This window comes from Equus quagga, chromosome 10 (genome assembly GCF_021613505.1).
Source record: "Equus quagga isolate Etosha38 chromosome 10, UCLA_HA_Equagga_1.0, whole genome shotgun sequence".
Taxonomy (NCBI): domain Eukaryota; kingdom Metazoa; phylum Chordata; class Mammalia; order Perissodactyla; family Equidae; genus Equus; species Equus quagga.
The window spans coordinates 14,500,841-14,525,461 of NC_060276.1; positions in this window are offsets into that span (position 1 = coordinate 14,500,841).

Genomic DNA, 24,621 nt, shown 5'->3' on the forward strand with positions numbered 1-24,621 from the left:
ATCAGCATCCATTCTATGGTGAAAACCGTGACCAGCAACACCTCCTGAGTGTTTTCCTGTTGCTACATCCACCAACAGACAGACACTGAATCTATCAATTCTAGTTTAAAATACCCGAAGGAAGAATCCAATTTGCCCAGCTAAAGTCAGAGACTTGCTAGAATCATGTAGATGGGGAAAGAGGAGGCAGTTCCCCAGGAGGAGGGAACGTTGTTGCATAGACATGCTATAAATGCCCACTACCTTATATTCGCCCCTGTGCTTTACCTTCATCTCTGCTTGTTGTGGTTGTTCTACTTTGGCCTATATTCTCTTTGCATTTCTCTAAACTCCTGTAGAACTTGTTAATATCAATCACCTGGTCCTTGGTTATAACACTGTCTTCCTTTTTTGCTTGACTATTTCAGTTTTATTGTTTTCTATGCCAATGATATTGTAAGTGGTTTCGGGGACAGCGACATACCTTGTATTTCTTCAGAGTCCCCTCACTGTTCCTAGAATTGTTCTAATGCATAGTAATTGCTCACATGCTTCCTGAGTTTAACTATACATTTATTATTAGATTATTTATTAGATTTCCATGATAGAAAAGCTTAGATCCTAAACAGAAATAATTCATCTACCCACTCCTAGCTCTAGCCACTGAATGAAGAGAATGGCATTTTATTTCTTTCCCTCCATCCATCCATCCATTGGAAAACACTTAATGAATTATTACTCTATTTCAGTCACTGTGTTAAGTGCTGAGAATACAGAGATTAATTAGATAAGGTATCGGCCCTGGAAGGCACAGTCTAGCTGGAAAACAGACATGGAAACAAATAAATCATCACCACACCAGATAATGAGTGTGTAAAGAGTGTACACAGTGCTGAAGGAGCCCAGAGGAGGTGATTATACGTGGGTCTCTGGTATTGGGATTAGAACTCCTAGGAAACAACTTCATATCTAATTGATCGTAGCCTACATAAGATCCCTCTTCTTTGACAGTTTCCTTACAAGCTCATGAGACTCCAAAATGAGTGAAAGAAACCAAGAGAAGCAATTTTCTCTTTTCAAAATTCTTTTCTCAGGGATGGGATTCAGTGTTCTGAATTCCTTCCTGTCAGCTCCTTCTGTGTACTCTCCACCTTCCCCTCCTCCCACCAGCTGTTTGCTGTGCCCTGAGTGATCTCAGGAGAGGGGGACACAACTCCCCCTCCTTGCACAACCCTGTTTTATGGAGCAGGATAGCCAGGAAAGCAAGCAGTCGACTGAAAGGATCTTACAGCTGGGGCCTTCTGCCAAATTATTCCTCTTCTGATGATCTTCTGTTTTAAATATTACTGGCTATGGTTTTGGGTGATATGTTGAGACCTGGAATATTTCCTCTGTGAAACTACTTTGCAGAAGTTAAAACTGTACTCTGATATGTAGGTGTGACTTGACCCAGACGTCAAATAGATTTTGCTTCACAGCTATTATAAGGAACTTGACTGGTCTGTCTGGAAGATCAGGCAGTTTGGAGTGCCGCTTCCCTTTCCATGGTCCTGATTTGTAACTAGGAGTTTTGTAAATTTCAGTTCACCGCAGACTCTGGTTATGCAAAACCTCTTTGTTTACCAACTACTAAACATGCAGGAAATTACACGCCAAAGGTTCCAAATGCGATGGGAGAGCAACCAGGTCAGCAACGGAGGGAGAAGAGAGGAGAACCAAGCAACATTCATCACAGGTTCAAAGAAACAAGGAGGGTTCCCACTAACCATTTGCCATTTTTAGAAATTTATTTTCTCATCACAGATGTTGCTTCAGAATCCAGCCACACTTTCACCATGCCAATACCTCCACACAGCTGTTCTTGGAAACTGGACAAGCAAATCACATTAATGATGTGAACATCTGCAATCTTAACTCTCAATGGGCATGAAACCACTTTCAGGGAATGTCTTGATGCCAAGCTTTGGGCATTCCCACTCAATCTAAGAAACCAGGAGAGGTACCACCACCGGTGCTGCAGCAAGCAAGGCAAGGTTTGGACCTGAGCATGGCAGCTAAATACAACATTCGTAGGAGGCTGCATTAGGTACTTCACCTTCTCACCAGCATTCTAATGGTGTGAATTCAACTGAGTCCTTAGGTTTACCCTGGGTGGCTTGTCAATATACACATAAAATAAACTTGTAGTTAGCCATTATGATGTATGCTGCAATAACCATGGTTTTGCACCGAACATTTAAAATTTCATCAGATTAATGAAGGTTGTTTCCTTGCTACTGACATCAGCTTTTAGGGGAGATAACCTCTGGGTACTTTCTCAATAGACTCTTGGGGGTGGTTTTTTCCTCTTTTGAGGGAGATCTTGAAGACTTAATTTGAAGTTATTATCCCAGGATGCTTATGGTCTTCTCATCTTCTGATACAGTAATCCCCCCTTAACTGCGGGGGATACATTCCAAGACCCCCAGTGGACACCTGAAACCATGGATAGTACCAAATTCTATGTATACTATGTTTTTTCTTATACATACATAACTATGACAAAGTTTAATTTATAAATTAGGCACAGTGAGAGATTAACAACTAAAAAAATAAAACAATATACTGTAATAAAAGTTACTGTAGATCTTACAACTTCAGCAAGCTTCAGCAAATGATTTTTTTTCTTTCCTTAAGTTAAGAACTTTCACCTTTTCACTTAAAGGAAGCACTTTATGGCTTCTCTTTGGCATAGCTGAATTGCCAGCCTTATTACTCCTGCCCTTTGGGGGCATTATTTATTTATTCATTTATTTTTTTTTTTTTTGAGGAAGATTAGCCCTGAGCTAACTGTTGCCAATCCTCCTCTTTTTGCTGAGGAAGCCTGGCCCTGAGCTAACATCTGTTTCCATCCTCCTCTACTTTCTATGTGGGACGCCTACCACTGCATGGCTTGCCAAGCAGTGCCATGTCCGTACCCGGGATCTGAACCGGCGAACCTCGGGCCGCCGAAGTGGAACGTGCACACTTAACCGCTGCGCCACCGGGCCGGCCCCGGGGGCATTATTAAGTAAAATAAGGGTGATTGAACACAAGCAATGGGATAACACGACAGTCGATCTGATAACTTATAGGTTACTAAGTGATTGGGGCGGGGGGAGGTAGCGTATACAGCCTGGATCTGCTGGACATAGGGATGATTCATGTCCTGGGAGGGACAGAACGGGAAAGCGCAAGATTTCGCCAAGCTACTCAGAACGGTGCACAATTTAAAACTCATGAATTGTTTATTTCTGGAATTTTCCATTTAATATTTTTGGACTGCAGTTGTCTATGGGTAACTGAAACCGTGAGGAAAGTGAAACTGTGGAAAGTAAAACTGCAGATAAGGGGGGACTGCTGCAATTTATTCCTCACCTTCTTTTAAAGGTTGGTGTTTGCCTTATTTTGGTGTTACCTCTTGTATTAAATAAGTTCTGCAAAAGAGTCCAGGCTACTGTTGGAGACTGGAAATTGGATATCCTGATTCATTTGGTCCAACAAGCTATACAGAAATATGTTATTCTGATCAATTAATACGACACTCCTCCTTTTTCAATATACATACATGTATGTGTGTGTGTGTATATATATATATAAAATTAGGCAGAATGGTATAACGAACCTCTATGTATCTATCATCAGCTTTAACCATTATCAACTGGCCAATCTTGTTTTATCTATACCCATATCCACCTTACACTCCCGTATTATTTTGAAGTAAATCCTACACATCATATAACCTCCTCCATAAATAGTTCAGGATACAAATTTAATTTTTAAGCAAAATCACAGTACAATTATCATACACAAAATTAAATAAAAATATCCTCTCTTCTTAAGAACACTCTTAAGTTTAGCAAAAGACCCACCCCAGAGCCTGAAGCGGAACATCAGGAGAGGCCTGTGTGGAGACCCCTGGATCTAGACTTGATGGGGCCAGCGACTTGAGGTGCCGCACTAGGTGGACGGAAGCACTGGCCAAAGACATTTAAATTATCTTTTTAATGCAATCCCATTAGTACCCATATGCTTGAGAGGCTTGGAGAAATTAAAGTTACACCGGGATATAAAAGGGGGTTACTTTAACAAAAACTAGATTACACATGGAAACTGAAACCTGCCTCATCACCCTGGTCCCTTACATGTTCTCTGGTTACTAGAGAAGAAGTCTTGTGCTGGGCTCCTTGAGGTCCCTGTCATGTGTCCTGCTGCCAGTGTCATGCTGCCCGCTCTCCCATCTCACCAGTGTCTCCAGTCATGTGTCCCTAGCCTAACTCCACTGGGACCCACATTGGTGAGACCCCTCACCTCAGGAACATACTCAGCATTTCCCCTCAATTACGAAATACCTGTCAACTTGCATGTAAAATAACCACTAGTTCTAATGGAGAACTGAGGCAGAAAAAATCTCTCTCTGGTTTCCTATTTAAGGGGAACAATCTCCCTTCTGCCACCAGAAGCCACCACCAAGATCCACTTTCCTCAATTCTCAGTTACAGGCCCTGACTCACATGCACCCTAATGGCTGGCCCCTGTTGACCTTCCTCCCTCCTTCCACTGGGTTACATGACTTCTTCATTAAAAGCTTTTTATTCACCCCAGCATCCCAGAGAATTCTTCCCTTACTCCATCACCCCCAGGGTCGATGAAACTCCCATGCACTGGAGCTAATCTCTATCAGTATCTATAATGCCAATTGCCATTGTCTTACCCACTGACTGTGCATCCTTCAGGGGCCAAAAACCAGGTCTTATTCATCTATGTGAATATGAGCCCCAGAACAGTGTTTGGTGCACAGTAGATGTACAATAAACGTTACTTGAATTAATGTTGCTGGGCAAGATTTCTGACTTTTCTTTCTCAATTGTAGCCTTGGCTTCAATTCAACGGGCTTCTCTAACATATGTTCCAACCCTCTCGAGAAGCAACATACACCCCTTTGGCTGTTTTGACTACCACAAAACACTCAGAGTAAGAATTTTATGAATATTCTGCTTTAATGTGTGCTTTACCTGGGTATACCTACTACACTAAATCAAGTGATATTCTTTGTGCATGTACCATGTCTGGTTGAACATTCTTGGCACAGAGCTATATTGAGAAGTTTAATTCACAGCAAGCAATATTTAACAACATTTGTTCAGTAGTTGGTATATAAAGCTGGCAAGCTCCCCTTCCCCCTACGCTGCCAAATTCCTATTCTTGTAAGCCAAGAGTCTTACCACTCTGGCTTTATTGCCTCTGCTGCACACTCTCCTGACTTTCTAACTTCAACCCTTCAACTGACATCTCTTTGTGGGATCAGGGACCACATAGAGATCACCTGTTGCTCTAGCTGTGAGCCAGACTGCCTCACTAAGCCCCAAACCCCCTATTACTAAGCTCATTTTGCTGGGAGGCAAAGGCTCTTTCCCCACTGACCCCCATTCCGAACTCTCAAGTATTCCTCTTCCTTTTAATTCCTTCATTTCTCATTTTTGCTTTTCTGCTCAGCAAAGAGTTATTTCCAGCCTCTAGGGGAAGTCTTTCCTCTCCAATCAAAGGATAGATCCCCACATGCATACACTAAATCTCCATCAATGACATGGAGAAGCCCTGGGCTTGCCAGATGTTCTCCATTTAGGATCAAATCATATGCAGATATGTCCATAGACTCATAGAACCTCAAGGCTGGAAGGGAAATTAATGGTACCCTGGTCCTACTGCCCTTGCAAAGCTTGAATTCTCTTGATTTGCAATGGATTGAGGACTACAGCTGGAACAAAATCTAGCCATGCAGGATTTGACTCAGTAACAGTCCTACAGGTTTAGCAGTTTATTGTGCAGCTTATCCTGCTGTCAAATCAAAAGGCAAAGCAACTATGTCCTTTCTCATGAGGTCTCAGGGCTTAGACCAAATTACCAACAAAGAATATTGATTTACAAATTGAGTAGAGGTTGCAACTATATGCACATACATGCCCCGGTATGATCCCTCTTAGACCACGTGTTAACACTCAGTGAGGCCAGCAGTGGCCAATAGCCCAAGCTCCCTTGAAGGTGGAGGGATGCAGAGTATCCGGAATGAAATGTCTTCTTCAAACTCCTTTCTCAGGCTCCTCTTTTATCTCACTTTGGCGCATTGGCATTACCTACTACTAGCATCTCCCTCTTTTCTTGAATCCCAGATTCTCCCAGAGGACATTGGCCTTAGTTTTCATTGACAGTCTCCTCATGAGATACACGTGATTTCAGTCCAAACGTGATTTCAATTTGGTGTGCACCTTGGCCACTCAACTTAAGAGCAAGTTCTTGCTGCATGTAATCTCTCTTTTATCCCAGACTTGATATCACCCTGCTCTCTCAGGGTCATCATTCAAGTGTTCAGCCATGCATTCACATTAAGTCTGAGAGGTGCAATATAGACTCTTCTGATTTGATACAGGAGATTTAGATTCAATTAGAATTTCATCCATTCATGCCAACACATACTTCACACTGACACTTCTCAAAATGGTCCTGGCTTCAATCTTTTTCTTCACTTCATTGCACATTCCAACAAGAGACCCATATGCTTCATACAAAATAGGGACCTAGACAACTTGGCAATTTGGAGCAAAAGCCTTAAAATGTGTATGTTCATTGAGTCAGTGATCAACTTTTTTGAATAATCTTAAAGAAAAAAAATGTGTGCAAAGATTTAGCTACAAATGGATATTCATTGAGAGTTTTATAAAAGTGAAAAATTGGAAGGAACTCATATGCCCAACAACAAGCATAATTAAAATGTTTTATTTCCTTGAGATGGACTACTACAGTCATTAATAAAAAGATTGTAGATTTATATTTATTGGTAGTCAAAAATGTTGTGGGTATATCGTACATTGAAAACATCAGGTTTTAAATCAGCGGGTATGTTATGTTCCCATTTAAAAATATATTTGTGGGAGCACACGTACAAGAAGATACCTGGAATGTCATGCACCAAGATATTAATGGTGGTTATTTGCAGGTGGTGGCACAATGGGTGATTTTAACTTTTTTCCTTTTTCACTCTCTATACTCCTAATTTTCCCACATGAAATGTGGCTTGCCTTTGTAATTTATAAAACAATCCCCGAGACTTACAATCCAGATCAGAAAGGGGCCATGGCAGAAGCAGTTTAGTCAGCAACAGAATGGCATCCCAGCAGCAGCCATCGGAGCAGAATTACTTGCACACAGAACTAACAAACTACACAAAGCCTTAATGGCTTAAATAGCACAATCATTTCTTTTTCTTATGGTTCTTTAACTTGGGCAGGGCTCAGTGGGGATGGCTTGTCACCATTCCATGCGGCACTAACTAAGACAGCTGAACTGGGGCTGAAGGATCCACTTTCAAGATGACACATTCACAAGGCTGACAAAACAGTGGTAGCTGTAATTTGGGAGCTCAGCTAGGGCTGTTGACTAGGGCCTTGGTTCTTTTCCTCACGGACATTTCCATAGGCCTTCTTGGAACACAGCCGAGTGCTGAGTTCCAAGAAACCCAGGTGGAAGCTGCAAGGCTTTTTATAACTTAGGCACAGGAGTCCCAAAACGTTAGTTCCACTACATTCTATTGGCCAAGCAAGTCACTAGGGCCAGCCCAGATTCAAGGGGAAGGGAATTAGACTCCACCTTTTCATAAAAGAAACAGCAAAGAATTTTTGACCATCTTTAATCCACCACACATGGGAACAGAAGTAGCTCTTCTATTTGGCCAAGGACGCAAGTCCTAGTAAAGGCCATGGACACTTTGATTTGCCATGACTGTCCCTGAAGTATTATGTTCTTTTCAATAACATAACTATTATCCAAAATAAAGAAGTAGCTGTTTATGAGAGAATTCTTGGAAAATGAAGAGAACACGCTCAGTAAAGAAGTTGTTAGAGTTCCTTCATTTCTGAATTCTTCATTTTCAAAAGTTGTAATCCCAGGGCAGCAACCCCCACTATGGCTTCCCATTACCAATCTTCTTAAAATGGGGCTATAAAAAGCACGAGTTGATACCAATGATTGCATGTCATAAGACCGAATATGTCCTAATCTTTCCAACTCCTTGACCTTTGTTCTTTCTATTCTCTCTGCCTAAAATGCCTTTCCCCATATTGGATGTCCTTCCTACTCATCCTTCAAAGCCCTGCTTGAGTTCTACCTCCCCTAGATGGAATTCCCCTCTCTATCACCCTTTCTATGTATGTTTTAGGAATGATCACAGTCTGCCTTTCTAGCACAGGTGCTTGTCCATAATAGACGTTCAGTAACTATTCATTTAATGAATGAATAAATGAGTGCTAGAATTGCTGTATGGCTGTCTTCTTTACTGAGCTGGTAGTTCCTGGCAGGCAGGCTCCACATTGTAGTAATCTCTATAGTCTCTCTCCATCTTACAACTAATGAAGTGCCTGAAGTTCATTCGTTTGTTCATTTGTTCTTTTTCTTCTTTCGATAATTATATGTTGAAGCCCAACTATGTGCCAACTATTATGCTAGTCTCTATCCTCATGGAGCTTATATTCTGATGGAAGAGACACACAAGTAAACAAATAAAGTAATTATAAACTGTGATAAGTGCTACAAAGGAAAAGAATAGTGTGCTATGAAAAAAAAAATAAGAGAAGGTAACATTTAGCTAAGACCTAAAGAAGGAGCAGAAGCCAGCCACGTGACGAGTAGGGATTTAATAAAAATTTGCTTAAGTGAATTGACTGCTATGGGTGGATGATAGTCCAGGCTTATCCTTGATAACCACATCTCCTGATCTTTTAACTTTCTCCATTCCACTTTACGTCAGCTGTTTTTAAAGAAAAACGAGATTTAAAATTACTGTATTTATATGAAATGATACAATGCACAGTATTTGCTTCAAAATAATCTCAAAGTGAGTGAATAAGTTGTAGCTGAAACAAGATTGGATACGAGTTGATAATTGTGGAAGCTGGATGATGAGTATACAGGGGTTCATTATACTATTCAATATACTTCAGTATATTTTAGAGATTTTTTATAATAAAGGCTTTTACATAACCATATTTGCTTACATAGTCCCTCCATATTTTCCCTAAGATTCCCAGTTACCAGTTATGCAGAAGAGAGGAGAGAAGCTATAATAGATAGTGGAGGAAGCAAGAAGGTGGTAAAGGATCATGGTTAGGAGTGTTCCTCAGTTGCATTCCCAGACGCTGAAGTATTCTAAGGTAGTGCTTGGTGAATGTACAGAGACTGCTAGTTCTCCCCTGCTTCTATAGTAATAGAATCTCCACTTTTTACCTGGGTACATGGCCAGTCAGCATAAAAACTACATTTCCCAGCCCACCTTGCAGCTAAGTGAGTTATGTGATAAGGTTCTGGCCCATTGGACGTGAATAGAAGTGATATTTGCAACTTCCAGTTTGTGCCTTTAAAGAGAAGGAGCATCTCTTCTCTTCTTTTGCTCCTTCCTGCTAACAGGAATGGTGACATGGTCATGGACATGATGACAGCATCCCTGGGAGAGCTAAGCAAAAAGAAGTAAGGAGACTGGGCACTGGACAGAACCACCAAAGCAAGGTCACCAAGGCAGCTCAAACCTTTCTGTATGAGCCTGCTTAAGGCTCTTTTATTTGAGGTGTCTTACATTTAGCCAAACCTATACACAACTAATACAGTGAATTAGATTACAAAGGAAGATGGACTTGGAAATTATAGTGTAAAATGTGTGCTTTTAGAAAAAGCTTTCTATGGATCAGAAAATCCTAATGCAAATCAACCAGAATGTCTCCTTTAAAGAAAAACAGCCTGCAAACATGCTATCAAAGGCAAAGTGTACAAATATCAAATTAATTAAGAGTGTCAACACACAGGCTTAACCCAATATAGAACAAAGTACATATTGTAGGCAAATCATAGACTTGGAAAATATCTGGGACGAGGATGACAAATGAGTTCATGCCACCGTTTACGAGGAGCTCCTGAAAACTGAAAGGAACAAGGCAAACAATTCCATAAAACATGGGCAAAGTATATGAATAGTCAGTTTAGAGAAGAGTAAATCTAAAGGGTCAAGAAATGTACGGAAAGATGTTTAAACTCACTAGTACTCAGAAATGAGAAATAATATAACACTGATACAGCACATTACGTTGATCAGACCGGCAACAATTTAAAGTGTGGCAACATCTATTCTTTTGTATACGTTAGTTGAAATTTAACTATGGCTTTTTGATAAAAACAATCTGGCAGTAGCTATAAAATTTAAAATATGCATGCAATCCCACTTCTCAGAAAAGATAATGTGGACATAAAGCACCAACATATAATGGTATACATGCAAGGATGTTTATTGTAATGTTCTCAGTGGCAATTTTTTTAAACAAATTGATGCCCATCAATAGGAAAATAATAGAATAAACATAGGTACATATACATCTACACCATGAAATCTTATGCACACGTCAAAGAGAGAGAGGATAAGAGTTATCCCAGCGGATTTGGAGAGATTTCCACAGGATATTGAAGAGTGAGAAAAGCAAGATGCAGAACTCTATGTATATGACTCCATTTTTCAAAAATAATAACCAAGAAAACTTTGCATGTGTATATGTGTTTGTATATGATTATATGAGCATGGAGATATGTATTTATATAGAGAGAAATATTTATATTTATATAAAAATATATAAAATATACATTTATAGTGTTTATGTGTGTGGAGAGAGAGAGATTAATTCATAAAAGCCTGATTACTAAAATGTTAATGGTGATATTGCACATGTGTTTGCTTTCTTCGTCCTCCTAGTTTTTCAATTTTATTTTACAATAAGCATGTATGGCCAAAATGATCAGAAAAAATAACACTGCTGGATGTTTTCTGTTTGCCCCTCCAGATTTATCCTCCACTCTCCACCCTTCTCCATCCTGCTCTGAGTTCTTCCAACTTTTTCTAAAAGACAACAGGTTGGTAACAATTTTAGTTATTTTTTATAACCGTAAAACTGTCAATAGTAACTCCACAACTGTATTTAGGACATGTGTGACCATATTATATTCCCTAGATATGAAGTAAGACCATAGAGCCCGATTTCCATCTCAGGTAAACCTGAGTGCTGTTATAGATGTTGACCTCTATGAGTCTACACTGCACCCCGGTGAGTGACCTTTGCCCTTGGAATGAGAGCCCTTGGATTTGCATTTATATAGCCCATTTGACACAGCCTCAATCTTACTGGGTTTTTTTTTTTTTAAATCAGAACTGGAATAAAAACACAAGTCATAAGATTTTGATAGGTTTTTGTTTCTTTGCCCAAGTGCATTGCAATTGTCTGACTCCAGGCATGTATGAGTGTTGGGAGCCTCTTGTACATAAGATCAAGAGGAAAAAGTGTACTTTTGTCTTTGGAAATGAAAAACACAATCTCTTATGACCCTAGGTCCGATGAGGGTTCAGCCACGTCAGCACAGGCTGTATTTAAATAGCCCCCTGAGGTCCCTGCTATTGTGATTATTGAATCAATTACTCCCATTATTAGATCGCGTGGCAGAATATAGACAAAAATGTTTCTTGGCCAAAGGAAATATCTTACAAATGATTGCAATAGTCCTCAGAGCTTGGATGAGCCTGAAGGAAAATACTGGGTCATTACCTGAAAGAGAAATAAAAAGATTGCTAACCTGATTGTCTCTTTAAGTTACATGACAATGCAGCCTTGAAAGAAAAAGAGAGTGAGAAGTACTTGTATATGATTGAAAAACACAAGCCGCTCCAACATTATAAATAGGTTGTGTTTCAAAGGGTCATTTATAATTCAGTTGTTTGAAGCTAGAATGTGTTTTTCCACAAAGACATTAAGCTCTATCGTTGAGGGGGTCCTAGGCTGGCCCTACAAAGCCCACCACCCTGTATTCAGGGACTATCTCCATGAATCCAAGTCCTGTCAGGGAAATGGCTCATGTTCTGCTAGAGGGAAAAGGGGGAAGAGCGGATATGCAGTTGTTAAAAATTGGGCTTTGGAGCCAGACGCATATGGCTTTGCATCTGGATCCACATCTGGATCCCTCCATCAATTATCTATGAGACATTGGACAAGTCACTTAAACTCTATGCTTCCGTTTCTTACTCTGTGAAATGAGGATTATAATTTCCATCCCAAAGAGTCATTGTGTACTTAATAAGACAACATACCAAAAGTGCCTGGCATTTGATAGAAAATAAAAGATAATTACTATTCTTAGGGGCAGAACTAACTTCAAACAAAATTTCAAAAATCAGTGGTGCTTATCTTTAACATCCTCCTATCTGCCTTTCTACACCTAGCACCTTCTTCCTGCTGTCCTAGATCCCTGAATACCTACAGCCTTCACCTCTGCTCTAATTTACCCACTAGGACAATTTATCAAATTGCCCTCCCTGGATTAGTGCTCCATGCTACAAAAATACGTGCATGTATTTTTTCCTCTGTTCTTTTTCTCTGCCCTTTCCCCCATCAAAATTCCTGTTGAACGTGGTTTGGAAAAATCAGTGGCCTGTTAATCTGAAATATGTCTAATTGTTTCAGAAGAATCCTGGTTAGCCTAAATGATACTCTAACTGGTAAAACTTAAGGCAACGTAAAAAATTCTAGACAATGCCAGAGGAGGTGTTTTGAGAGACCAGATGCCAGCGAAGTGAGAGTATCTACTCAAGAGGAACTTTTACAAAGTAGAACGTTGGGCTTCTGCCTCAAGCAAGACAGAATATATGTACTTTTCCCTATTTTTCTCACTAAGTACCACTAAAACCCTGGACATCTGCACATTATATATAAAACAACCATAAGAAGACTCTGAAACATGGAGAGAAGAAACAGACTGGTTAGGGACCTTGGGACCCAAGGAACTTTCTTGGGTTTTCTTTTTGCCTCTTATATCCAAGACTTTGAGCTAAAGAAGCTGATATCTTGGAAACACCAACAGAAGTAGACAGAAAAAAAAAATCCCCACCACAAGCTTTCTCTCTCTTGCCAGAAGACCAAGAAAAGCATAGCCTAGTAAGGAAGAAAAATTTTAGTCAATAACCACTCTACTCGAGCCAAAAATAATAGAAAAAATCTGTGGCCCCATTACCACTCACACCAGCAAAGGCCAAATAGGGTACCTGGACTTCCATTCTTGGAAGGCTGTAACAAGGCACCACAACACCTCCATCAGGATGGTGTCAGAGAAGGCCAACTAGGGAGTCAGAACTTTCATCCCCACTGGCCAGCAATGATCCTGCACCTCCACAGTGTCATTACAGTCCACATGAGGAGCTTGTACTTCTATTTCCACTTGGAATTTATAAGGTATCCCTCCCTTTCCCTGCTGAGTTAGTGTCAGAAAAGGCCTAGTGGAGAGTCAAGACTTTCATCATTGCCTAGTGGTTACAAGGCCATCCCTATCACAGTGTCAGTGAAGACCATGTGTGAAGCCAGAACTACTACCTCCAATAGAAACAAAGAGCCTGCTTCTTGGGTGTCAATGGAGCTAGGTGGGGAACCTGGACCTCTACCTCCACCTAGCACTGATGAGGCAGTGCCCTCACCTTTCCCCACCTGAGCTGTGTCAGAAGAAGTCAACTAAAACAAAAGATCTAAATAAGATCCAGAGTCTCATAATACAAAACTACCAAGTTTCAACAAAAAAATCACTGGTCATACCAAGAATCAGGAAAATTTCAAACTGAATGGAGAAAGACGATAGTTGGAAACATCAAAATTAGAGAATTGTTAAAAATATCTGACTAAGATTTTAAAGCAAACATTATCTAAAATGTTTCAAGGGGCAATTACAAACACTCTTAAAATAAATAGGAAAACAGGAAACCTCAGAAAAGAAATAGAAAAATCTCAGCAAAGAAGTAGAAGATGTTAAAAAGAACCAAATGGAAATTTTGGAACTGAAAAATATAACAACTAAATTTAAAAGTTCAATATATAGCTCAATAGCAAAATGGACGTGACAGGGAAAGAATCAGTGAACTTGAAGATAAAAGAGAAATTACTCAACTGAACAACAGAGAAAAAATAGGCTAAAAAAATGAACAGAGCCCCCAGGTAATCTATGGGAATATAATGTAATATCTAACATACATGTCATCAGAGTCCTAGAAGGAGAGGAGAAAGACAGCAAGGCTGAAAAAGTATCAGAAGAAATAATGTTTGAAAAATTCCCAAATTTGAAAACAGACATAAACCTACAGATTAAAGAAGCTGAGAAAACCCCAAACAGAATAAACTCAAAGAAATCCATGCCATGACATATCATAATTAAACTTCTGAAAACTAAAGACAAAGAAAAATTCTTGAAAGCAGACAGAGAAAAATGACACCTAACCTATAGGGTAAAAACAATCCAAATGACAGAATATTTCTCATCAGAAACTACGGAGGCCAGAAAATAGTGGCACAATATATTTCAAGTGCAGAAAAGATTGCAAAACCATAATCCCATGCACAGCAAAAACATTCTTCAGGAATAAGGAGGGAATCAAGACATGCTCAGATAAAGGAAAACTAAGAATTTTTCACCAGCAAACCTATCTTAACAGAATAGCTAAAGAAAGTTCTCTAAACAGGTGGAATGATAAATAAGGAATCTTGGGATATCAGGAAGGAAAAAACAACACAGGAAGCAAAAACATGGGTAAAAACAAAGCCTTTCCTTCTCCTTTTAATTTTTCTAAATTATATTAATGGTTGAAGCAAAATTATAGCACTGATTGATGTGATTCTAAATAGGTAGAGGAAATATATTATAAATGGGGCAGAGTAAAGAGATGTAAAGGGAGGTATGGTCTTTATTTTTCACTCCAATGAATAAAATGATGACATCAATAGAATACAATGTTACATGTTTATATAATATAATATCTAGAGCAACCACTAACAGAAGCTATACAAAGAGATACACTCAAAAAAACACTAATGATAAATCAAAATGAATTCTAAAAAATATTCACGTAACAAACAGGAAGGCACGAAAAAGAAAATAGAGATGAAAAGCAAAGAGAACAAACAGGAAACAAAAAATAAAATGGCAAACTTAAGCCTTAACATATTAATAATTAAATTAAATGTGAAATTGTCTAAATACACCAATTAAAAGACAGAGATTGGCAGAGTGTATTTAAAAACATGACCCAACTATATGATTTCCAAAGAAACTCACTTTAAATATAATGATAAAAGACAGGCTGAAAGTGAAAGCATAAAAAAGATATATCATGCAAAGGAAAGTAGAAGTGACTATATTAATATCAGATAAAGTAGACTTCAGTGAAAAGAAAATTATTAGAGACAGAAAAGATATCATGTAAATAAAACAGGGTCAATCCACAACGAGGACATAGCAGTCATAAATATGCATGCACCAAATAACAGAGCTACAAAATACATAAAACCAAAACTGACAGAACTGAAAAAATAGAGAAATCTACAATTATATTTGGAGAATTCAACGCGCCCTCTCAACACCTGATAGAACATCTAGACAAAAAATCAGCAAGGATATAGAAGAAGTCAACACCATCAACCAAAAGGATCTAATCAACATTTTTCGAACACTGTACTCAACAACAGCATAAAACACATACTTTTCAAATGACCATGGAACATATACTAAGACAGACCATATCCTAGGCCATAAAATATAACTCAACAAATTAAAAAGAATTGAAATCAGGCAGAATGTGTGGTCTAACCAGAATGAAATCAAACTAGAAATCAATAACAGAAAGATAACAGTAAAATCTCCAAATGGTTGGAATCTATTTCTTTCTTTTTATTAATTTTTTAATTGCAGTAACATTGGTTTATAACATTATATAAATTCTGTTGTACATCATTATATTTTGATTTCTGTGTAGATTACATCGTGTTCACCACCCAGAGACTAATTACAATCCACCACCACACACATGTGCCTAATCACCCCTTTCACCACCCACCCCCCTTCCCCTCTGGTCACCACCATTCCAATCTCTGTCTCTATGCATTTGTCTGTTATTATTTTTGTCTTCTATTCATGAGTGAGATCATATAGTATTTGACTTTCTCCCTCTGACTTATTTCGCTTAGCATAGTACCCTCAAGGTCCATCCATGTTTTCACAAATGGCCAGATTTCATTCTTTTTATGGCTGAGTAGTATTTCATTGTGTATATATACCACATCTTCTTTATCCATTTGTCCCTTGATGGGCACCTAGGTTGCTTCCAATTCTTGGCTATTATGAATAATGCTGCAATGAACATAGGGGTACATAAATCTTTACACATTCGTGTTTTCATGTTCTTTGGATAAATACCCAGCAATGGAATAGCTGGATAGTATGGTAGTTCTATTCAATTTTTTTGAGGCATCTCCATACTGTTTTCCATAGTGACTGCACCAGTTTGCACTCCCACCAGCAGTGTACGAGGGTTCCCTTTTCTCCACATCCTCTCCAACACTTGTTATTTCTTGTCTTGTTAGTTATAGCCATTCTGACCGGTCATGAGGTGATATCTCATTGTAGTTTTGATTTGCATTTCCCAGCTAATTAGTGATGTTGAACATCTTTTCATGTGCCTGTTGGCCATCTGTATATCTTCTTTGGAGAAATGTCTGTTCAGATCTTTTGCCCATTTTTTAATTAGGTTGTTAGTTTTTTCATTATTGAGGTGTATGAGTACTTTACATATTTTGGATATTAACTCCTTATTAGACATATTGTTTGCAAATATCTTCTCCCAACTTTTAGGTTGTCTTTTCATTTCGTTGATGGTTTCTTTTGCTGTGTAGAAGCTTTTTAGTTTGATGTAGTCCCATTTGTTTATTTTTTCTATTGTTTCTCTTGCCCAGTCAGACATCGTACTTGAAAATATGCTGCTAAGACCTATGTCAAAGAGCATACTGCCTATGTTGTCTTCTAGAAGTTTCATGGTTTCAAGTCTTACATTCAAGTCTTTAATTCATTTTGAGTTGATTTTTGTGCATAGTGTAAGGGAATGGTCTACTTTCATTCTTTTGCATGTGGCTGTTCAGTTTTCCCAACACCATTTATTGAAGAGACTTTCCTTTCTCCATTGTATGCTCTTGACTCCCTTGTCAAAAATTAGCTGTCCATAGATGTGTGGGTTTATTTATGGGCTCTCGATTCTGTTCCATTGATCTGTGTATCTGTTTTTGTGCCACTACCATCCTGTTTTGATTACCACAGCTTTGTAGTATATTTCGAAATCAGGGAGTGTGATATCTCCAGCTTTGTTCTTTTTTCTCTGGATTCCTTCAGCTATTTGAGGTCTTTTGTTGTTCCATATGAGTTTTAGGATTCTTTGTTCTATTTCTCAAACAATTGGAGTCCAACGAACTAAATAACCTATGGGTTAAATTCTCCTTGAGAATTTCATTAAATCTATAGACCATCTCCCCAGAAAAGTCTCCTTGCACACAAAACATGGTGTACAATTTAAGGGAGTCGGCCAACCTATAATTTGCTCACTTTAGTGAACAGACAAGCCCACCTAAAAGCAACAACAAAAGAGAGTGTAGGGGCATTTTAAGAAGATAGAAATTATTGTACATACTATCAGATTCATTATTTTCCTGTAAATAAGGAATTTTCTATTGAAATCAGAATGATAGGTAGTGTGGTATAGTGATTGGGCATGCAGTCTCCAGAATCTGACCTAGACACTGTTACTTTCCATCAGAAAAAAGCTAAGCTATCTACTTAAATTCTCACTCTCAGATTCAATGTGCATAAAATGGGCATCAAAACAGTATCTATCTCCTAGGGTTGTTTTGAAGATTACAAGTGATAAATCATGGGGAGTATAGTGTACCTGCTGATTAATGTACATTTACCATTAAATCTGACAAAAATAAACTTATGCCTGATTACACATAGGGATTCAGGGAAAATAGGCATTCTAAACATTAAAGCACTATGAACAACCTATTCATGCAATAACTCCTTCATATAAGTCAGACTTGACATTTTCATAATTAAGTAAAAGTCCTGTACAAACTTACCTGCTTTTAGCAGGCTGGATCACCTTCCACTTAAACATTGAAAGATGGCTACTTGGCATATTATAAGCATTTCTATATGTCTGAGGTTTCAAATGCTGTTTTAAATGAAGCAAATAATTTCATTTTCTCCTGAGGTTTTTAATTTATATACTTAATAGGTAAATCTCTTAAAATCTTAGTGAAGAACTCTACATTCAATACAATTGAATAGAGTAGAATTTTCCCAGTAGAAAATTTTCACCTGCTGGCCTTGTTCTGAATTCTAATACACCCAGAAAGCATTAAAGCCACTGGGAATATCCTTTTTGAAGTATGTCATTTAAAACATCAAATCCTGAGATTTATGCCTATGGCGGCCTTGCAGGTCCACTGCTAGTAATCTATCCTCTGGTAGCCACGGAGGTGAGCTGCTGGGATCTCCCTCCTGGACGCAATGGCTGATCTTGTAAGGAGCACAGTTAGCTGAATGCCTCCAGCTGCAAGGGCCTTTGGGATCTCCTGCAGCACATGGGCAGAGGCTATGTTCTGCCCAGGCTGCTCCTTGCTAGTGACTGAGAAAGGTGGGGGGCGTCAGGGCCAGGTGAGTTCTGCCAACATGGACCTCCTCTTTGGGAAATCTTGGTGCCAGAGATCCCTATCAGGCTGGCCAAGACTTTCTACAAGCTACACCCATGTCTGAGGCCCTTCATACCCATTCTTCCTTCCTTCTTCCTCTCCCCTCACAGGTATCAGATCAGCATTATGACCTGAGGGCTCTCTCTGTCTACTCCAGCCCTTTCTCCCCATTTATCTTTTATAGGCATTACTGTGAATAACTATCATGCCCTTCAAACTCCATCTTGGTTTCCCAGAGAATCCAAACTGACACACAAACCTAAACTCTGTTTCTAAGAAAGAGAACCCCTGGAGACTCCCAGAAATTATTGAGTATGGAACTTTGCAAACGGTGGGGATCCTAAAATAGCCAGAGGGGTTAAGAGCTAACAGACATGGGTTACAGAAGTTCCAGGCAATTGGGAAGGGGGGATTTATAGCCCTGAAAAGTGGTCATGTGCAAGAGCCATTCAATGCCAAGGTCTTTCCCTTTCAGTACCTTCCCCTATAGATGGTAAAGATTCTGAATTTCAAATTGCCAGAGTTCATCAGAATGTGCAAGTTAATTACTCAATCCAGTTTGGGAAGGGGGGGTCCTATTTCTGTTGAATAGCTGATCAGTTTAACTGTCTAATAGTCATTTAAAAATCAGTAGTAGACCCCCCATGCAGTTTGCTTGTCAAACCAAATGACGAGGGTGTTGTGAATGAGGAGGAGATGAGTACAGCATGTTGTAATTAGTGCATAAGTTAAGGATTTGTTTAATTGTGCTTTATTCCAAGAAGATGTCTAAGCAATATTCTGAATTAAATCCAAAAGCTGTTTCCACTACTTACTAACTTAGCCTTTCTTCCTGGCAGAAACCCCTGAGTTCATGTGTATTCATTAAAATCCAGTCCTAATTGCTCCCTAGTCAGCTATGAATCTTAAGAAGCTTAGCTGTTAAGTGCTTAAATTGTGTTTGCTGACAGAAAATGGAATTTCTGTAATCATTTTCTATGAAAGTCTCCATATTGTTATTATAGTGGTTTTATTCGTAGTAAGTTGCAGAAACTGTGCTAAGGGCATTCACATTAGGATTTATTCATGTAAAAGTTAAGCAGGTTGAGCCATCTCTGGATTTTCCTCAAAGGCCAGTTAAGAGTATCAGCCAATGAAGGAATTCCTAAGTCATGGATATGATAGAGTCCCACTCTAATGGGCACGAGTAGACCCAGCATCACTTCCTGGATCCAGTTTCTCTTCCAAAGATGATGGAGGGGTTGGGCCGAGGCTGGGAGGGAGGGCAAAGGAGAATCTCAGTTCCTTCACTAAGCTCCTGATCAAGTTAGGTCCACAGCACCCTCTGCTTCCCCTGCCCTAACCCTCACCACAGCCTCCTTGTCATTACTCCCCCAACTAGTTCATAATATCCATGAGGGCAGAGACAGTCTGCTTTGTTCCTTACTATATGCCCAACAGCACAGAATTTGGCACAGTTTTGACTGCCAAACTCCTGCATCTCCCACCCTCAAGCCATATACACCTCGAGCCATTTCTAACTAACCTGGTCTTCTACAGCTCTAAAACACAATAATAATACAATAATAGCAGCTAAGATTTATTGAGTCATTTCATTCTGTAGGCCAGGCATTTTACGTGCATTATCTCCTGTAATATTCTAAAGCCTATGAAATCAATAATGAGTTTTGTCTTTTTCAGGTGAGGAAACAGAAACTGTGAAGGGAAAATAAGGAGATAACATCTACAAGTGGCACTGGGAAGCAAGAAGTTGGCCATCGTCCCCAGTGCATGGTCATCACAACACCAAGAAGCCACCGCTCTCCCAGGTCCTACCTTTCATGACTAGACGGGAGAGAAATCTCACTGTCTTGTTTTCCTACCACCCACTCCCTCCTCAAGCCCAAGCAATCTGGTTTTTCTCAGCACTCCATGGAAACTGCTCTGATGTCCTCAGTGGCCTGTTTCTGGCCAAATCTAAATGTCTCTTCTGTATTTTCATCTGTTTACTATGGGGCCGTTTGTCACTTACCTTTCTAAGCTCCCCACTCTCTCATTTTCATCACCTGCCACTTCTCCTGCCATCATCCTATTCTTTGGATTATTTGCTTTTTACGTTCACTGGCTCCTAAACTTGATCTCTGTCTCACTCTGTGGCTACTCCCTTTCCATTTCCCAAAAAATGAAAAGAACTGGCATTTTTACAGATAAGGAAATTGAAATTCAGAGAATCTAAGTACCTTCCCAAATTCACAGTGACAGGGAGAGGTAGGATGTGTATTCAAATTTGGGTCTTATTCTTAATTACTGTGCCTCCAACGATATCCTTCTCACCTCAACTCTGCTCCCTCACTCCCATCATTGGTTTTCAACAAAAAGGAAATAACATGTGGTGGATGGAGATAGCTCATAGATGCTCCATATATTGTCTGTCTATTTCATATGATCCCAGAATTAGTAACTGTCAGTGGGGACAGAGGCTGTATTTCTTCATATCTTCTTTCTGTTTTCAGTCCTCCAACTCTGGGAGCATTGTGGTTTGGGGAAACTGGAGCCACATTTTCAATCTCCCATGAACCAAATGGCCAAACAGTTTTGTACAAAACAACATCTTGAAGCTGAGGGAATGAACATAGCATTGTAATCTTTGAAAATATCAAGGTGGAGGTGCCAAGAGCTGACTGCCAGAATGTGTACTGTCTCCTTGGAGACCTTCCAAGTGAGTGACAGCACTAAGGAAGTAGCATGGGCAATTGAAATGCACAATGAACCCACTCAGTATTACAGATTCTCTGACAATCTGTAACTAACGTAAAAGAGTAATGCACTCCTGGCTCCTATTGTTTTCATGCTTTCCTCTGCAAGGGTCTTACTTCTTCACAAGACTGGAAGCCCCCAGAGGATCATGAAAGGGCTCTAGAAGAGCCATGTGATGTGTGGGGAGAGCACAGAACTATAGGGCAGAAGCCCTGGCTTCTGGTCCTAGTTCCACTTCTCATTAGCTATGGGACGTGAGAGCATGGGCAACATTTGAACCTCTTTAAGCCTTAATTTCCTCATCTTTCAGTGGGGATCACACTTCCTGCCCTATGTGGTCATTACTGTTATTAATATTTGCATCCCCCAACAGCACCTAACTTAATGATGGGCATGTATGTAATAAATCTATGTTGGATTTGCTCTCAATCAAATGAGATTCCCATCCATCAGTAAAATTAACAGTTGGGTTAAATTCTTGAAAAATATAAGTCATCAGAAATAGAGTGTTGAATTTAACCAATCAGGTCAGTTAGGCAAGCAGGAAATTAACATTCATTGGGAACATATTTGTGCAGAACAGTGTGCAGCCATGCTGAATGAAGACTTAAGTCCCTGCCTACAGGAAGCTGAGAGATAACCTGGAAACCTAAAGCATACACACTTGAAACAATTTGAGAACAATTATCAATAATGACAACAATCATAAATGCTATTTATTTGGGAATTACTCTGCCAAGCACTGTGCTAAGCATCTCATATCTTTGACCTCTTTCAACCCTCACCACCACTCTCTGAGAAATGTATATCCATTAAGTTAGCAATTAGGATATCAAGGAAGTTTCTTAAGGGCCATCAACCTAAAAAGGTCACAGCTAGGATGGGGACTCAAGTTCATCCACTGCACCCAAGGGGCCAGTCCGGTGGCATAGTGGTTAAGTTCACATGCTCCATTTCAGTGGCCCAGGGTTCACAGGTTTGGATCCCAGGTGGGGACCTAGCACTGCCCATCAAGCCATGCTGTGGCAGCATCCCACATAAAATGGAGGAAGAATGGCACAGGTGTTAGCTCAGCAACAATCTTCCTCAAGCAAAAAGAGTAAGATTGGCCATGTATGTTAGTTCAGGGCCAATTTTCCTCACAAAAAAAAAAGTGTTAAAATGAAACTGGGTAAGGGATTGTGAGAGTTGGTTGGAGTTAATCAGAGAAGACTTCCTAGATCAAGGAAGCTTAAGATGTAATAAAGAAGGTGAGAGACAGGAAATGGTATAGAGGGGTAAAAAAATGATAAGATGTTCTGAATAGAGGGAATGCCTAGGTCAAGGGACAGAAGAGCGAAAGGTTATTTCTTGTATAAGGACAGGAAAGCAATGGGTTTGCTAGAGCAGAGGTGGAATGGAATGTTGGTGAAGGAGAAGAAAATAACTTGCAGAGGATATTTGGGCTGGCTTATAGAAAGCTTTAGGGCCAGCCCTGGTGGTCTAGTGGTTAAGTTCAGTATGCCCCACTTCGGTGGCCTGGGTTCAGTTCCCAGGCGCAGACCCACACCACTCATCCATCAGTGGCCAGGTTGTGGTGGCAGCTTACATACAAAAGAAAAGAGGAAGATTGGCAATGGATGTTAGCTCAAGGTGAATCTTCCTCAGGAAAAAAAAAAGAAGAAGAAGATGAAGAAAGAAAAAGAAAACTTCAAATGCCCTATAGTTTGACACAATGGGATTTGGACACCTCCAGGTCTTTATTCATGCCATTGCCTCTTCCTGGAATGTCCTTCTTTAACCTTCCCATCTAGTAAACCTTATAGTCTCATCTCAGGCATCACCTTATTTCAGAAAGCCCTCTCTAACCTGTGCGCCCTTGAAGCCCATTTGGGGCACCTCCTCTGGGTTCCCATTGTCCCTTGTGCATACCTCTAACCACATCTTCCAATATAGAAGTTTCATACTTTTGCATTTTACATTTAGGTCTGTGATCCATTTTGAGTTAATTTTTGTGAAAGGTGTAAGTTTTGTATCTAGATTCATTCTTTTGCATGTGGATGTCCTGTCATTCCAGCACCATTTGTTGAAAAGACTACCTTTGCTCCATTATATTGCCTTTGCTCCTTTGTTAAAAATCAGTTGACTGTATTTCATGTGGGTCTATTTCTGGGCTCTCTCTTCTGTTCCATTGATCTGTCTGTCCTTTCACCAATACCCCACTGTCTTGACTATAATAATATTTATAATATAATTTATAAGTCTTGAAGTTGGGTAGTGTCAGTCTTCTGACTTTGTTCTTCTGCTTCAATATTTCATTGGCTATTCTATGTCTTTTGCCTCTCTACATAAATTTTAGAATTAGTTTGTCAATATCCACAAAATAACTTGCTGGGATTTTTATTGGGATTACATCGAATCTATAGATCAAGTTGGGAAGAACTGACATTTTGATAATATTGAGTCTTCCTATCCATGAACGTGGAATATTTCTCCATTTATTTAGTTCTGTAGTGCCTTGCATCAGTTTTGCAGTTTTGCAGTTTTCCTCATATAGATCTTGCACATATAGATTATATAGATCATGTACGTTGGTGTAGCTTGTAGAAAGTCTTGGTCAGCCCAACAGGGACCTCTGGCACAATATTTATATTTACACCTAAAATATTTCATTTTGGGGGGTGCTTATGTAAATGCCAACACATTTTTTATTTCAAATTCCACTTGTTCTTTGCTGGTATATAGGAAAGCCATTGACTTCTGTATATTAACCTTGTATCCTTTAACCTTGCTATATTCATTTATTAGTTCCAGGAGGGTTTTTGGTCAACTCTTGGATTTTCCACATAGATAATCATGTCATCTGCAAACAAAGACAGTTTGATTTATTCCTTCCCAATCTATATACCTTTTATTTCTTTTTCTTGTCTTATTGAATCAGCTAGGACTTCCAGTACGATGTTGAAAACCAGGGCTGAGAGAAGACATCCTTGCCTTGTTCCTTATCACAGTATGAAAGCTTTGAGTTTCTCATCAGTATGATGTTAGCCGTAGGTTTTTTGTAGATGTTCTTTATCAAGTTGAGGAAGTTCCCCTCTATTCCTAGTTTACTGAGAGGTGGTTTTTTTTTGGTGAGGAAGATTGGCCCTGAGGTAACATCTGTTGCCAATCCTCCTCCTTTTGCTTGAGGAAGATTGCTGGTGAGCTAACATCTGTGCTCATCTTCCTCTATTTTGTATGTGGGGCACTGCCACAGCATGGCTTGATGAGCAGTGTGTAG